Here is a 5,000-nt window from a genome sequence, read left to right as displayed (position 1 = left end):
GCTGTCGGCCGGCACCCTGGGTAGACCAGCTGTCGGCCGGCCGCGGGGTAGACCTGCTGTCGGCCGGCCGCCGGGGTAGACCTGCTGTCGGCCGGCCGCGGGGTAGACCTGCTGTCGGCCGGCCGCCGGGGTAGACCTGCTGTCGGCCGGCACCCTGGGTAGACCTGCTGTCGGTTGGCCGCCGGGGTAGACCTTCTGTCGGCCGGCCGCGGGGTAGACCTGCTGTCGGCCGGCACCCGGGTAGACCTGCTGTCGGCCGGCCGCGGGGTAGACCTGCTGTCGTCCGGCACCCGGGTAGACCTGCTGTCGGCCGGCCGCGGGGTAGACCTGCTGTCGGCCGGCCGCGGGGTAGACCTGCTGTCGGCCGGCAGCCGGGTAGACCTGCTGTCGGCCGGCCGCGGGGTAGACCTGCTGTCGGCCGGCACCCGGGGTAGACCTGCTGTCGGCCGGCCGCGGGGTAGACCTGCTGTCGGCCGGCCGCGGGGTAGACCTGCTGTCGGCCGGCACCCTGGGTAGACCTGCTGTCGGCCGGCAGCCGGGTAGACCTGCTGTCGGCCGGCCGCGGGGTAGACCTGCTGTCGGCCGGCCGCGGGGTAGACCTGCTGTCGGCCGGCGGCCGGGGTAGACCTGCTGTCTGCCGGCACCCGGGGTAGACCTGCTGTCGGCCGGCCGCCCGGGTAGACCTGCTGTCGGCCGGCCGCGGGGTAGACCTGCCGTCGGTCGGCCGCCGGGGTAGACCTTCTGTCGTCCGGCACCCGGGGTAGACCTGCCGTCGGCCGGCCGCCGGGGTAGACCTGCCGTCGGCCGGCCGCCGGGGTAGACCTGCCGTCGGCCGGCCGCCGGGGTAGACCTGCCGTCGGCCGGCCGCCGGGGGAGAGCCGCTGTCGGCCGGCGGGCCGCCGCGGGACGCGTCGAGCGGCCCGCCCCTCTCGGCCTGAGCGCGTCGCCGCCTTCGTGTCTCCCCGAGAGGAAAGGAGGGAGCCCTCAGAAGCCGGCGGCGCTCCCTCCCCCGTCCGGGCGCGAGCAGACGGCGGCCCCGCCGCCGCCTCGGTTTCTGCCCGCCTGGCTCGATCGGCGGGGCCGCCGTCCGCCTGCAGGTTTCGGCGGGGCCGGCCGGGGGCCGAGCGGGAAGGAAGCCGCCGTGGGCGCGAAAGCCTCCGAGAGAGCGCCGGCGAGAAAGCTTCCTCGGAAAGGGAGGGCGCCGAGGCTCAGGCCGCCGGCGGCCCCGTCGGCCCGCTCCTCAGCCCCCGCAGGCGTTGTCGCGGTGCCGAGCGGCCGGCCGCTTGAGGAGGAGCCGCCCGGGGCGTGGGCGGGGAGGGGCCGACGGCGGCGGCCCGAACCGTCGCCCAGCAGGGGGGCGGGCGGGGCAAGCCCGGAAGGAGGTGCCGAGGCAGGGTGACGTCGGAGGGCGGGGCCGCCGGGCCGGCATCGCCCGCCCAGCAGGGGGCGGGGAAAAGCCCGGAAAGGCGCCGCCGCGGGAGCGGCGGTTCCGTGCCGGGCCCCGCACGCCTCGGCGGCGAGCCCCCGGAGGCGGGCCCGGGGCCAAAGACCTCCGCGGACCGCCGAAGAGCCGGCCGCCCGCCCGCCCGCTCGCCGCTTCTGCCGGCGATTCGAGTCGAGTCACGCCGGGGGCCGGCGTCTTTCTTCCCGCCGCGTCCCACCGCACCCTCCCGCCCGCTTCCTTTCCCCCGCTGTCCGCCCCCAGGTCCCGCCGGCTGGCCGGTGCCGCTTCTGCTCCCCGCAGGCGTGGCGGGGACGCCCCGCGGCCGGTCGAGCGCGTCGGCAGGCCGGGCGCGGGCCGCGAGCCGCCCGTCGGCTCGGCTGGGAGGCGTCCGGCCGCGCACGCAGGAACGGAAATGGGATGGGCCGAGAATTTCGGATCCCGGCGAAGCGTTGGTGTTCCGCCCCGACGCGAGAGCCGTCCTTTCGGGAAAAAGACGAAAGAAGAAGGGAAGGGGTGGGTGCGCGTGTGGCCGTGGGTGAGGGCGTGTGCCTGCGTGCCTGCGTGCGTGAAAAAAAGCAAAATAAAGCAACGGTCAAAAATACGCCTCGGTCTAGGGAGCGGCAATATCGGGAGGGACGGGGCCGCCGAAGCTACCCGACGGCCGAGGGGCGCACAGGTCGGTCTCCCGCCTCCGGGGCAGGCCGCCGCCGCCGCCGCCACCGCCGCCGCCGGGCACGGCGTCAGAAGCCGCAGGGGGCGGCCGGCGCGGAGGCGGCCGACAGGACTACCCCGGTGGCGGGCGGCCCCGGGAGGTTGGGTCCACCCAGGGCCGGGGCCGCCTGACAGGCCTGGCCCGGTGGCGGGACACGAGGCAAATTTCAGCGGGGTACCCTTGTCTCCCGGACGGGGAAGACCTGCTGCCCGTGGTCGGGGCAGCCCTGCTGTCCCAGGTCGGGGTAGACGTGTTGTCCCAGGCCGGGGTAGACCTCCTGTCCGCGGTCGGGGTAGACCTGGTGTCCCGCGGTCGGGGTAGACCTGCTGTCCCAGGTCGGGGTAGACGTGTTGTCCCAGGCCGGGGTAGACCTGCTGTCCCAGGTCGGGGTAGACGTGGTGTCCCCCGGTCGGGGTAGACCTGCTGTCCGCGGTCGGGGTAGACGTGTTGTCCCAGGCCGGGGTAGACCTGCTGTCCGCGGTCGGGGTAGACGTGTTGTCCCAGGCCGGGGTAGACCTGCTGTCCGCGGTCGGGGTAGACGTGGTGTCCCCCGGTCGGGGTAGACCTGCTGTCCGCGGTCGGGGTAGACGTGGTGTCCCCCGGTCGGGGTAGACCTGCTGTCCGCGGTCGGGGTAGACGTGGTGTCCCCCGGTCGGGGTAGACCTGCTGTCCGCGGTCGGGGTAGACGTGTTGTCCCAGGCCGGGGTAGACCTGCTGTCCGCGGTCGGGGTAGACGTGTTGTCCCCCCGGTCGGGGTAGACCTGCTGTCCGCGGTCGGGGTAGACGTGTTGTCCCAGGCCGGGGTAGACCTGCTGTCCGCGGTCGGGGTAGACGTGGTGTCCCCCCGTCGGGGTAGACCTGCTGTCCGCGGTCGGGGTAGACGTGTTGTCCCCCGGTCGGGGTAGACCTGCTGTCCGCGGTCGGGGTAGACGTGTTGTCCCAGGCCGGGGTAGACCTGCTGTCCGCGGTCGGGGTAGACGTGGTGTCCGCGGTCGAGGTAGACCTGGTGTCCGCGCCGGCTCTGGAAGTTCACCAAGGGGTCGCTGTTTTCAGCTGCCTCCAGTTACGTCATGCTAGGAGGCGGCTAGCGCCGCCGCTTTGCCCCGGTCACGTACGCTACGGTCACTTGCAGGCATCGGCGGCCTCGGACACGTATCTCCGTATTATGGGAGCGAGGTAACGGGTCGTCTCCCCCAGGCTGCTACCGTGCCTGTGTCCTCCGGAGGCGAAGCTACGGGCCGGCCGCCCGGCCGGTCGCCGGCGCTGAGCTCAGAGAGAAACGAAGGGGAGAGCCGCCGGCAAGGGAGGCCCGAGAGAGAAACCGAGAGTGTGCCGCCTCGGCGGGACCGAGTCGCGGGGCTCGTCCCGCTTCCCGTGCTACCCATCGTGCCGGTGGGGCAGCTTTGTTTGCCAGGCCGAGGAGGCGTCGTTGCCGCTGCTTGCCCAGAGAGAGAAGGGAGTGTGTTGCCGCCTCGGCGGGACCGAGTCGCGGGGCTCGTCCCGCTTCCCGTGCTACCCATCGTGCCGGTGGGGCAGCTTTGTTTTGCCAGGCCGAGGAGGCGTCGTTGCCGCTGCTTGCCCAGAGAGAGAAGGGAGTGTGTTGCCGCCTCGGCGGGACCGAGTCGCGGGGCTCGTCCCGCTTCCCCCGTGCTACCCATCGTGCCGATGGTGGGGGGGGCCAGCTTGTCGTGATGCCGAGGAAGCGTGTGCTGCTTGCCCAGAGAGAGTGTTGCCGCGCGGGCGGCCGAGGCGAGAAGGGAAGGGCGTGGAGGAGGCAGAGAAGCCGCAGGCGGGTCCCCCCCGCTCTGGTCGTGCTGCTGCCGATTCCGGTCCAGTCCCGCCTCCCTCCCCCCCGCCCCAGCCCTGGGGCGGGGAAGCGAATGCCGGTGGCTGGCGGGCGAGGCGGCGGCGCCTCGTCCCTTATGTGCTCGGCCTTAAGCCGGGGGGCCCCCCTCGGCGGGGTGCAGTTTTTTTTTTTTGTTTTTCGGCTGGCGGTCTCGGTGGGCCACGGTGTGGGCCCGGCAGCCGGGGGCAGACGTCGGCCGGGGGCGCCTCTGTCTAACCGTTGCTCGAGCTTCGTTCGAGGCTTTACCACCCCACCCCCGGCCCGTCCCCGAAGACCGGGTTGTGTCCCCCGCCCCGAGTTGTTGTGGCCCTCGTTCCCCCTTCCTCGGCCTTAAGCCGGGGACCCGCGCTTTTGCGGGCGGAATTTGTTTCAGGGGCGGCGGCCGGCCGCGGTGGCCGGCCCCGCCCGCGTGCGGACACCCGAACGCGACGGGGAAAAATGCCCCCGGGCCGAGAGAGAGAGAGATGGCGCGGGCGAGGCGGCGGCGCCTCGCCCTTCCTCAGTTGTCGTGGCCGGTGCGGACCGAGCCACCGTGGCCCGGCGGGCTGGGTTGCGAACGGGGTCCCCGCTTCGTTTTCTTTCGCTTGTAGGCGTGCGGGGCAGAGCGTGGGGGTCTGCCCGCCCGGTCTCCTCCGTATTTTCTGGGGGTGTGAGGGCTTTCTGCCCGCCGCTCCCTTTTGCGGCCCTAAGCCGCGGCACCGAGAAAAAGCCAAGCGTCCGCAGAGGCGTGCGGGCCCCGCCCCCAAGCGAAAAGCGAAGGGGGGCAGGGAGAAAAACCTCGTGGGTGGCGGTGGTGTCGTTGGGGAGTGAGAGGCGCGGGCCTCGCCCCCACCCCCCATCCCCGGGCCCGCGGCCCCCGTGGCTAGCACGGGTCCTGCGACGCGCCATGTGCCTTTTTATCGTTTTTTTCTGCTCCTGGTTTGCCGTTTCCCCCCCGGTTTTTTTTTTTTTTTTTGGTTTTGTTTTTTTCCGGGGGATGGAAAAAAAAAAGCCGATCG

This window comes from Cyanistes caeruleus, unplaced genomic scaffold, assembly GCF_971803275.1.
Source record: "Cyanistes caeruleus unplaced genomic scaffold, bCyaCae1.hap1.1 HAP1_SCAFFOLD_166, whole genome shotgun sequence".
Lineage (NCBI taxonomy): Eukaryota > Metazoa > Chordata > Aves > Passeriformes > Paridae > Cyanistes > Cyanistes caeruleus.
This window is presented reverse-complemented; position numbering follows the sequence as displayed.